We start from the raw sequence: 13107 nt of genomic DNA, 5'->3' as shown, positions 1-13107 counted from the left end.
TGGCTCAGTCCTTTCACCTGGCTCAGAACCAAGGAACCCTGATCAGTTCTGGGGACAACACCGCAAACTGTGAGCTTCACCGAAACTCATACATAGAAGGCTTGCTTTCTCAACCTTCTCTGCCACTCACTGAAATGACCCAAGTGTGACCTCGGAGCCCAGACGACAGGCATCATTTGTTCCAATGTGTGCCACAATCTTCAGTTGTCTGCACCCTGTTCCCCCAATTGCTGCCAGGATAGCTTCCTCTTCAACATGTTCAATAAGGCCCCAGGCATACACAGTGAGAGCACCTGGTGTTCTTTCCTGACAATTGCTGCCATTTCCATAAAAAGTACCATCATTTGCCATATGTCTGAACTGCCATCGACTACTAGGCACCTACCATTTTGTGTTTGTGTCCTCTTGACATCAGACAAAACAGGTGAAGTGAGTCCCACTGGCTCAGTTTCAGCTTCAGTGAAAGACAGCACTTCGAACTCACTGGTTAGGGGAATCGGTATAACACTTGAGTACTCCTTCAATATTGAACTTTGCTGTTTCTTTCAGGATCAAAGTAATGTAGCCAAGGTTCATCAGCAGTGATTACCTTTGAAAGAAACTCCCGACCTTCTCCTAACAGCAGTTTCAATAACATGCAGAACTGCATGCGCATGTTCTTTTGTTCAAGAGCCACCAGTCTTGGAGCCTAATGCACACAAACATGTATAATGTGTAACTTCTCTGTCATCATCTCGTGGATAGCTCCCAATGAAATTATCAATTTTTCAAAAAGTGTTTGTAAGATTAATCATTGATCATCTCTCACAATGACAGCAGTGATGTTGACATTTTCTTTCAGAAGAACATTAACTGGAGTGCCAATTCTATTTTTCTTTGAAATTGATTGTCTCCCTTCTTTAAGTAATTTAAACCATCTTTGAGCCATGCTCTCGGGAAGAATACACTCTCCGTAGGTTTTCTGTAATACTGCATAATTCACATCTGAAGATATGTTGGGATGAAAGCAGAATTTCAAAGCAGCATATTGTTCCTTGGGTGTCATCTCCATAGTGACGGTAGCAGCTACTGAAAATGTTTGAGTTTGCCTTACTCTTGTAGGTAGGAATTAGGAGTGCCAACAATGAAATTAGTCTGGCATGCTTGTTACACATTAAGCTAATAGAATATCAAAAGATCAAATTCAAGCATGAGAAATTATGACTATAATATTCTTTACCGAATAGCCCTTGTATATCATAATCAGGTAATCACAATATTGTGAAAAGCAGAGATTGCTACTCACCGTATCGTGGGAATGTTGAGTTGGAAGCAGGAGCAATCAAAAGACTCGAACCTTGACTCACCATCATTTCCCAAATCACTCAACTTGCAATCTAACGTAATATCCGCAGAAAGAATCACAATCCACCATTAGAAACTGATCCTGAACTAGTAATCCTACCTGCTGACAAAGGCTCTACCACTGTTGTATTGAAATGCAAGGATTACCTAATGGAAGGACTCTGCCAGCTGTCAGATTTGTCCACTTACGAACCCTGGCACTGTGAGCCCATTCCAGAAATCCAGCAGGGTCTCCAGTCTTTCCTCAAATCCCTAAGCCTACCCCAGAACCTTTTCTCGGAGTCTATCTCTCTGCTCATCCCTATCACTCCCCACACTACTACCTTTTAAATACTTCCTAAAGTCCATTAACTCAACCATCTAGGATGCCCCATTGTGGCTGGTTACAGTGTCCCCCCCCCCCCTCCCCAAAAGAATCTCTGCTCTCATAGCCAACATCTTCGGCCACTACCCACAACCTACCCTCCTATATAAAAGACATGAACCATTTCCTCCACTGCCTATCCACCATTCCTGTTCCTTTACCACACAGTGCCCTGCTTGTCACTACTGATGCCACCTCCCTTTACATTAACATCCCTAATGTCTATCGCCTTGTCACCACTGAACACTACCTTTCCCAATGCCCAACAGACTCAAAACCTACAATCTCCTTCCTGGTCACCATGCCCAACTATTTATTCTCACCCACAATTACTTCTCCTTTGAAGGCATCACCTACAAACAAATCTGGGGTACAACAATGAGCACCAGCATGGTATCATCCTATGCCAAGCTATTCATGGGCCATATAGAGGAATCTTTCCTAACCACTCAGAATCCCAAATCCCCCATCCAGTTGAGACCCTCATCTGGTTCAGATTCACTGATGACAGCTTTGTGATACGGATTGAGGGTGAGGACACCTATCCACATTCCTCTTGAACCTCAGCACCTTCTTCCCATTTCCTTCACCTGGCCCTCCTCAACCCAAAAAGCCACCTTCCTTGATATTGACCTCCACCTCAAAGACACTACCTCTGTCCGTATCAGACCTACCAACCACCAGCAATACCTCCACTTTAACAGCTGCCATCCAGTCCATGCCGAGAAGTCCCTTTCATACAGCCTAGCCACCCATGGCTGTTGCATTTGTAGTGACAAGCGGTCCCTCTCAAAATAAACCAAGAGTCTCATTCAGGCTTTCATAGACCATAATTATCCTCCCAATCTCATACAGAAACAGATCTGTGCCTCATCTTTCCAGTCCCCCATCTTCCAAAGTCCCACTGTCCAGCCACAGAGGAGCATTCTCCTCATGACTCATTACCACCCAGGACTGGAGAAACTGAATCACATTCTCTGCCAGGGTTTCAACTACCTCTCATCATGCCCTCAAATGAGGAATGTCCTACCCACCATCTTTCCCACCCCGCCCGCAGTGGTATTCTGCCACTCACCGAACCTATACCATATCCTTGTCTATCCCTACCCTACCGCTGCTCCCAACTCTCACCTCATGTCTCATATCCCTGTCTCATACATCCTCCCACCACCACCTACTCCATTCCAGTAACAAGCATAATCTATCCCATCAAAGGCAGGGCTACCTGTGAAACCAGTCACGTGATCTACAAGCTAAGCTGCAAACACTGTGCTGCATTCTACGTGGGCATGGCAATCAACAAGCTGTCTGTCTGCATGAACGGCCCCAACAAACTATGGCCAAGACACAGCTAGACCACTCAGTTACTGAGCACACTCCCCAACACAATATTCTTCATTGCAGTGACTATTTCACAGTCTGTGCATTTGGATCCTTCCTACCAACACCAGCCTTTCTGAACTGCACAGGTGGGAATTCTCCCTACGATATATCCCATGTTTGTGTGACCTCCTGGCCCCAACCTTCATTAGTTATTGTCCTTTATTCACCTGTCCCCATCCCTGTTTCAACTCCAGTGGCACACATCCTTCTATTCCACCAACACACCAATAGTCTATTTACTTCCCTCCTTTCCCCATCCCCCCCACCCTCCATCAACCTCCCAATTGCATCTAGCTGCCCTACCCTCTTCCCACCGCATCCCTGTATACTCCCAGAAGCAGCACTTCGCTGTTCCACAACTTTGTACTGCTATCAATCCACTTCCCCACATCAGCCTCCTCCTTACCACCATCACCCAAGTTGCTTCTCCAATCATACTCTGTTGCTTGAAGTCTGGCCTCGGCAGCCAGAGACAGTGATAATGTGTGTACGAATTGTCTGTGTGTGTGTGTGTGTGTGTGTGTGTGTGTGTGTGTGTGTGTGTGCGCGCGTGTGCATTTGTTTTGTCTAATTCAGAAGAAGGCGTTTGGCAGAAAGCTTACTTGTTTAGCAGTCTTTCTGTTGGTCCTGTCTACGACTCAACCTTACCACTACATGGTGAGTAACAATCTATTCTTTTAATAATATTGTCATTATTCCATCCTGGATTTTCCATTGTTTGATAATCAGGCAATCGCTTGATGAATGAATAAAACAAAACAAAACAAAAAAAAAAATTAACTCAGAGAACAAACAGTATTGTACATTCCAACCTAATTAAATAAATAACATACTCCCAGAATAATGACACTGTGATCTGTGAGTGGTTAATAAGAAATAAATTATTGATGCAAATGAATTTCGCGCAGGTAATTACAAACTTGGAAAGTGTGAGGAATGTGTGATCTCTTCCTCACTCTCACATGTAGAGTAACTGTGAGGTCAGTGAAATTATTGCTCAGTTAAATCAATAATGTCTAAGTTGGATTATATGCGCTATAAGAGCAATTACAGTTTATACTGCAAAAAGTGATGACTATAAGCAGCCCCGTGTTTAGATAATGTTATGCCCATGGGCCCAAAAAGTAGGGAATCTACTGAAAGTGGCCAATAGCAACAACATTAACAATCCAAAACAAATATTGAGTACGCAGGTGGAAATTAACATCAGCGTATGTGATTCACGTTGGTATTTGCCTCACACATACTTAAATTCACATGTGAGTAAGCTATCATTTTTGCATTAGAATGCATAGGGTTTAGGAAACAAAAGAGATGTTTCTGAATCACTTATCACAGGGTTGGTTCCACATGTTGTTGTTCTTACAGAACACCAGAGATTAGTATGTAACATTCATTATATCAAATTAGAAAACTGTAAACTATCAACATTACACTATAGAACACATAATAAAGGTGGTGGTATTGCCATTTACTTGAGAAAATGTAAGTTATAAACTCCACCGAAAAAGTGCTTTGGGTGAATAAGTTCTGTGTTGACAAAGATTTTGAAATCATAATTCCCAAATTTGCGTTTCACACTGTAACTTTCTTTTTGAAAGGTATATGTAGATCTGCTGATATTTTGATGCTTTCCTGAAACCAGTTGATGGAAGTTTTGAATAAAGTAACATTAGGTCACAGAAGTTTAAATTTCATCATATTGGTGCTTTGAGATCTGAACATCAACACTTTAAATGACTGCTAAGAAAGCAAACATTTTAAAAATTGTATTCCATGTTATGGGGCTAAAGATAAACTTGGGATAGTGACAACTAAAATAGATCATACACACAGCCGTTCAAGAGATCATACTGTAAAAAATGATAAGATAAGATAATTTTATTATTGTTAGACCATTACAGCAATAGACAAATTTTTGCACAATGGACAAATTTTTGTACAGCACAATCGTTACATTAATAAACAGAATAATAAAGCATTATTGACTTACAATTCAATGTCCCAGTCAAAGAATTCTTTTAATTTATAAAAGGGGTTGGCAACAAGCCACTTATTTAATGTTTTCCTAAATTCACACTCTGGAAGATCTTGTACTGTCTGTGGAAGCTTATTAAATAGTTTATGGCCCACTAGCTCATAGCTATTGATTGTCTTTGCTAGTCTACAGTATGATGTATATATGGACTTGTTTTTCCGTGTGTTGTGACCATGGATATTATTTCTACATTTTACTTAATGTAGATTATTTTTTGTATAGATTAAAACTTGGTATATGTACAGTTTTGTAAAAGTCATTATTTTGAGTTCAGCAAACAAGGGCTTACAATGTACTTTATGCTGGGAACATGTAATGACTCTGATTGCTTTCTTCTGCAGATGTAATATATTTTGAACACATCACCTCAGCAGGCATTGTAAACAGTCATATCATTGATCATTTAGGCCAGACACTGGCGCTAAAATGTAATATCAATCTCAAACAAAGACAACTGTATGAGCACAAGGAAATCCTATCTGCTAACAACACTGCTCGACTAGAACGTAGTTTAAGGCAGGAATATTGGGAATCAGTTATTACTATTGCTGATGACAACAATAAAAACAATAAATGGGACATGTTCTTAGAGCTTCTGACTGGTACATAAATAGTTCCAACCAATTTAAAAAAATGAGCATTCAAAAACATCCACATTTAAAATCAAAACATGTGCGCTTAGATATTAAAACAAAAGATCTAAAAGATCTGAAAGAAAAAATGGAAACATGTGCAGATTATGAATGAAAACACACACAATACTACTGTAATCTACAATACTTATTATTTATTTCACAAAGTGTTTCAATAATAAATATTGTAGACTATTACATCCATGTTGCGTATGTTTTCATTTATAGTGTATAAAATATTCTACCAAGAACTGATGGATTAGTCAATCACTGCAAACTGTATAACTCACACAGAATGACTAACTCCAAGTTACATAAAGAACTCTACAAGCAGTACAAATATCAGCACCACAAATAAGTCAGGAGTTTCAAAGCAGAAAGAATAACCAACAGATATGAAGCTCAGATAATGTCTCAAAGTCCTGCTGGTCATTTTTAAATAAAATCAAAAACAACACAACAGAAACCAAAATTAATAATATAGAATTAACTGTCAATAAATATATCATTTCTGACCCTTTCCGGTGACCAATATTTTTAATAATTACTTTATAGATACTGTTGAAAATGATGTCTACAGGACAACAGATTTACAGCACACATTTGAGTCCACTACCTAATGGAACTGCAGTACATTAACTACAGTAAGCACAGATGGCATTCTGCAGCTTGTTGACAGGCCCAGAAAAAAAAAAAAAAATCTGCTGGATTCAATGAATTTTTTTCCATATCTATTGAAGGAATGCAAATTTTAACTAGTGAAACCATAAGTTCATCTAATAAGCTGTCTTCTCAAAGATGGTGTATTCCCTGGCAAGTTGAAACTGGCTTTAGTCAAACAAACAAAAATGGGGCAAGAAAGCATGTTCAGAACTACAGACCAATTTCCCTAACCTCAACATTTAGCAAACTGATTAAGAAAATAATGTTAAAAGGAATATTGAAACATAATAACAATGTTGACATGGTTTCAGAAGAGGGCAAAATACCATGTCAGCAACAGTACAATTTGTCCATTATAAACTTGAAAAAATAAATGAAAAGTTCCGAGCAGCAGGAATATTCCTGCATCTCTCAAAAGCTCTTAACAGAATACATCATGACACACTCTTACCAAAAATTGCCCTGCATGTTGTTGCTGGAAACATATTTAAAAGGTAGAAACAGTATACAGAAATTATACATGATAATAGAGAAATACTGGAGAGGAGAAATTCTTGCAACTGCTGGAAACATATTTAAAAGGTAGACAACAGTATACAGAAATTATACAAGATAATAGAGAAATACTGGAGAGGAGACAGTCAAGAATAAGAAATATACATTTTGGTATTCCTAAGGCTCCATTTTAGGTCCATTCCTATTAATACATTGTGAGACGATTACTCAAGTTCTCTAAATAACAAGCACTTTATCACTATGTATTCCAATGACACAACTAGTGTCTGTTGTGCAGACAGTGAGCCTAGCCTAACTGAAGAGAGTCAAAACTTTATTAAAAAGGCTAGAATTCACTTTGTAAAAGACAACTTAAAAGTAAACATAGAAAAAAACAAATATTATTCATGAAACTTCCTGGCAGATTAAAGCTGTGTGCCAGACCGAGACTTGAGCTCACGATCTTTGCCTTCTGTGGGCAAGTGCTTTGCCAAATGAGCTACTCAAGCAAGTCTCACAAACTGTCCTCACAGTTATACTTCCGCTAGCACCTTGTCTCCTACCTTCCTAACTTCACAGAAACTCTTCTGCGAAATCTGCAGAACTAGCAACCCTGGAAGAAAGGATACCGTGGAGAAAGGCCTTGGCCACAACCTATGGGATGTTTCCAGAATGAAATTTTCACTCTGCAGCAGAGTGTGCACTGGTATGAAACTTCCTGGCAGATTAGTTTGGAAGGTAGGAGGTGAGGTACTGGTGGAAGTAAAGCTGTTAGTATGGGTTGTGAGTCGTACTTGGGTAGCTCAGTTGGTAGAGGAATTGCCTGTGAAAGGCAAAGGTCCTGAATTCGAGTCTTGGTCCAGCACACAGTTTTAATCTCCAGGAAGTTTCATACCAGTGCACACTCCACTGCAGAGTGAAAATTTCATTCTGGAAACATAATTCATTTTAAACCAAGTGGTCCAAATAAGCAAAATATTTTGACTGATGAAATTCTATCAAAAACCTCTTTCAAATGTAGTTTTTGGGTTCATACATGGATGACTAACTTTCACCGCAGTAGCATGTTGACCATGTCTGAAAAAAAAAGAATCAGTCCATATGTATTAAGGAGATTATCACCACACCTTAATTCTGAAACGGTAAAGATTGTATCTTTTGGATTAATATGCGCTTTCTTGTCTTACGTAATAGTACTGTGGGGTGGGACTTGCTATACTCATAAGAGAAGGGTTTTCATAATGCAGATGTTTACCACGAGGATCACAGCAAAAGTGAAGCAAGGAACAGCTTGAAAAAGCCTATTTATTAGATTCAGTATTCTCACAGTTTATACCATGAATATGCTGGAAAACATTGATTATGCTTTTCAAATACGATACTAAAAAGTGCATGGAAATCCACAACCATGACATAAAGAACAAAAAAGACTTTCACACGGTTAACACAAGAGTAACACTGACAGCGAAAAGTCCCTATATCAAAGGAGCTGTTTATCATAATTTGCACCAAATGAAATTAAGATATTGATGGGGATACTTTTGAAAAGCTACTCAGGCAGTGGCTTACCCAAAATCACTCCTTTAACTTGGATTTAACATGAAAAACAATGTAATAAACAATTCTGCACTGTAATTGTAGCATACTGTAAAATGTTTGCAATATATTGTTAACAACACCATGTATGTAAAAATAAGTGTTACAAGCAGATAATACATATAGTTTGTAATTGAAAAACAATTGATTAATGTCCAAAATAGATATAACACACACTGTCATTCCTCATCACATGGTTCCCACTCTCCATCACTAGCAAATCAGATGAAAGTTGATCAGTCTAATGCAGTATAGACCCCACAACACAACCACAAGACATATGAAGATTTCAGCTGGACTACATTTCTCTTAAACAAATGTTAAAAGTAAAATATTAGACTGAAAAGCACATCCAGGGACACAAGAAGACAATAGTTTTGAACAGCAGGCTTAAATTAATAATAATTCAGAAAAAGGTATATACAGCTGAATGGAATTACAAAAATTTAAGAAATATTAAAAACAAATCAGAAAAATCTCCCTACGTTCTAAATGCAAGTGTTGTGTGTGTTCCAGTAGAAGAGGAGGGTAATGTCATAAAGGAAATAAGTAAGGTAGACAAGCGTGACATAGATAAGGCTACAATTGAAGTGGAAATGAAAAGTCCAACGTTAGCTCTGAAAATACAAGTTTCATATCAAAGTATACTCAAGGCGACACAAAACACCAGAAGTACAGGTTAATTATAAAATAAATTAAGAATACTGTAAAGAGGTAAAATCAAGCAGAGCAGAGCGGCAAGCAGAGCAGAGATGTGTGAAACAACTGGGAAACAGATGTTCATAGAGCATACTGACAGAGCATTTGTGAAAGTTAAATTAATTACAGAGAAATAGAAAACAGATGCCTTAATTTATAAAATGAAAATAGGAAATCTCTGAAAATGAAGAAGGACCAGCAGGCAAATCTTTCATTTAAGTAAAGGAAGTTGATGTGAACAAATAGGTGCTTTAGTAATCGAGTTTGAGAGGGCTCAAGTGAATCAACACAAATCTGTGATATACTTTTGGAGTCATGGAAAACAGATTATTTGATCTGGTAACAGAAGCGTATGAAACAGAGGACACACAATTTAATTACAAAAGAACTGCACCACCAATGCTGAAGAAGACAAGATCATAGAAATGTGAAAACTAATTGGCCTTGCTTCTCATGTTTGTAAACTGCTAACTAGAACAACATTCAAAACAATAATAAGAAAAACTGAACTGCAAAAAGTTTATTCTGGCTTCTGAAGCAGTACAAGACACAATTCTGACATTACATTTGCTTGCAAAAGCAAGTTGTTGCTGATGTTGTTGCAGTCTTCAGTTCAAAGGCTGATTTGATGCAGCCTTCCATAGCAGCCTATCCTGTGCAGATCTCTACATCCATTTGAACCTTCTTACTGTATTAAAGCCTTGACCTACAGTTTTTGCACCCACCACCCACGCTCTCCCCTCCATTACCAAATTGATGATTCCTTGATGTCTCAGTAGGTGTCTCTTCTTTTAGTACAGTTGTGCCATAAATTTCTTTTTTTCTCCCCCCTCCAACTTGATTAAGTACCTCCTCAATAGTTACTTGATCTACTTATCAAATTTTAAACACTTCTGTAGCACCACATTTCAAAAGCTTCTATTCTCTTCTTATCTGAATTATGTATTGTCCACATTTCACATCCACACAAAGCTGAACTCCAGACAAACTCCTTCAGGAAAGAATGCCCAACATTAAAATTTATATTAGATGTTAACAAATTCCTGTTTTTCAGAAATGCTAGAGACAGTCAGCAATTTTTATTCTCTTTTCTCATCTCACCACTTATTTTGCTGCCCAAATAGAAAAACTCACTATTTCCAGTGTCTCGTTTCCTCATCCGGTTCCCTCAGCATTGTTTGATTTAATTCGATTACCCACCGTCACCCATGTTTTACTTCACAGGTGTTCACATTATAATCTCTTTTCAAGGCAAGACACCATCCATTCCAATCAACTGATGTTCTGAACCATTTGCCATCTCTGACAGAATTACAATGTAATTGCCAAATTCTAAATTTTTATTTCTGCTGCTTGAACTCTGATGCCTTTCCAAATGTCTCCTTGTTTCCTTTAGTGCTTTCTCAATGTAGAGATTGAACTTCATCAGGGATAGAGTGCAACCTTGTCTCATTCTGTCCTCAACTATTGCTTCAATTTCATATCCTTTGACTCTTATAACTGTCATCTGGGTTCTGTACAAGTTGTAAATAACTTTTTGCTGCTTTTGTTTTATCCCTGCTACTTTCAGAAATTCAAAGAGCGTATTTCAGTCAATATAAGTAAAGTTTTCTCTAAATCTACAATGCTAAAAACATTGGCTTGCCTTTCTTTAACCTATCGTTCAAGATAAGTCGAAGGGTTGGTATTGCCTCGAGTGTTTCTACATTTCTCTTGAACCCAAACAGATTTTCCCCAATGTCAGCTTCTAACAGATTTTGCATTCTGTAAATAATTTGTGACACCTGTCAGCACCTGCCTTCTTTGGAATTGGAATTGTGACTTTCTTCTTGAAGTACAAGTATGAGAACAATTTGCTATCTCATACATTTTGCACACAAGGTAGAATAATTTTATCATGGCTTTGTTCCCCAAGAATCTCAAAAATTCAGAGGGAATGTTGTCTGTGCCAGGAGACTCATTTCCACTTCGGTCTTTCGCAGAACTATCAACTTCTTCTTTCTCATCCTATTTTCAGCCACCTCCTCTTCACTCTCTATTATATTTCCCTGAAGTTAATTTCCCTTGTATAGTCCTACTATACATTCCTTCAAGCTTTCAGCTTTCCTCTCTTTAATTAATACTGGACAGTTGCCACAAGTTTCCCCAAGTGAAATTCCCTGATTTCCAGACAAGTTTTAGCATTTTTCCCTGACAAATTTTGAGATCCCAAGGGTAAGTTACAACATAAGTTAGAAATTTGTCTTTGCAGTTAATCTAAAAAAATCTTGCAAGCAGATGGCATCCCCTAATGTGAGTAAAAATCTTAAGTACTAACATCAACATCTTTTCTAATCAGCTGTTTTTAGATGGAGAAACCAAGCTAAATGATATACTGGGTGTACATAAAGCTAAGGAACACTTTCAATTTTTTATTGCATAACAACTAAACATTGTACATATGTCATTTTGAAGAGAAACTCTGAAAGTTCTTTTACAAACATTCGATATGCGAACCACGAATGACCTGGCAGACGTCAATACGGTAATTGAATTCTTGCCATACCCGTCCCAGCATGGCATCGTTGACTGTGGCAGTCACTTCCTGTATTCTCTCCAAAACTCTGCTACATCACGTGGTAGAGGCAGTACATACACCAGATCTTTAATGTGTCCCCCACAGAAAAAAGTCACACGGAGTGAGATCTGGTAATCAGGGAGGCCATTTCATGAAACCGCTGCCCCTTCTGTAGCAAGGCTGATCCACTGATTTCCCTTGTATAGTCCTTCTATAAATTCCTTCCACCTTTCAGCTTTCCTCTCTTTGATTAATACTGGATGGTTGCCATAAGTTTCCCCAAGTGAAATTCCCTGATTTACAGACAAGTTTTAGCATTTTTCCCTGACAAATTTTGATACCAAGGGTACCCACAAACTTCATGATGAAAATGGGGTGGAGCCCCATCCTGCTGAAAGATGAACGGAGAGTCCGACTGCATTTGAGGCTCCCATTGAACAGCTGAAGAACCCCTGTTTTTGTCAAATTCCAACACACAGAAAGCTCACTCCACATCTGAACTCGGCATTTTTGCGGCTATCAGCAAATTACCAAACTACGCTGTGGTGATACACATGGAAGAAGAAGAAGAAAAAAAACTTTCAGGGTTTCTCTTCAAAGTGACATATTTATGATACCTGTACAGTGGTTGGTTCTTATGCAATAAATAATTGAAAGTGTTCCCGGACTTTATGTACATCCTGTATATGTTTCATTAAGACCACTGATGTTATTTCAATAAAACAAAACACATGTGGTAACAAAAATATTCATTTCCTTGGAAGTTGCAGGATGGATTTAAAATACCTTCATTGATTTCACAAATAACCTCAGAAAAAAGTAGGCCTCTTGAAAGAAGTGTGTAAGGTGGAGAAGAATTGAGTAAATCAATACATTAGGCCACCGCCAATAAAATGTTGGTTCTACTATGTTCCAAGAACTATGGACCTTGCCGTTCATTGGTGGGGAGGCTTGCGTGCCTCAGCAATACAGATATCCATACCGTACGCGCAACCACAACGGAGGGGTATCTGTTGAGAAGCCAGACAAACATGTGGTTCCTGAAGAGGGGCAGCAGCCTTTTCAGTAGTTGCAGGGGCAACAGTCTGGATGATTGACTGGTCTGGCCTTATAACACTAACCAAAATGGCCTTGATGTGCTGGTATTGCGAACGGCTGAAAGCAAGGGGAAACTACAGCCGTAATTTTTCCCGAGGGCATGCAGCTTTACTGTATGGTTTAATGATGATGGCGTCCTGTTGGGTAAAATATTCTGTAGGTAAAATAGTCCCTCATTCGGATCTCCGGGCGGGGACTACTCAGGAGGACGTCGTAATCAGGAGAAAGACAACTGGCA

Source organism: Schistocerca americana, chromosome 4, assembly GCF_021461395.2.
Source record: "Schistocerca americana isolate TAMUIC-IGC-003095 chromosome 4, iqSchAmer2.1, whole genome shotgun sequence".
NCBI classification, from domain to species: Eukaryota; Metazoa; Arthropoda; class Insecta; order Orthoptera; family Acrididae; genus Schistocerca; species Schistocerca americana.
The sequence above is the reverse complement of the archived record's forward strand: the minus strand, read 5'-3'. Positions refer to the sequence as shown.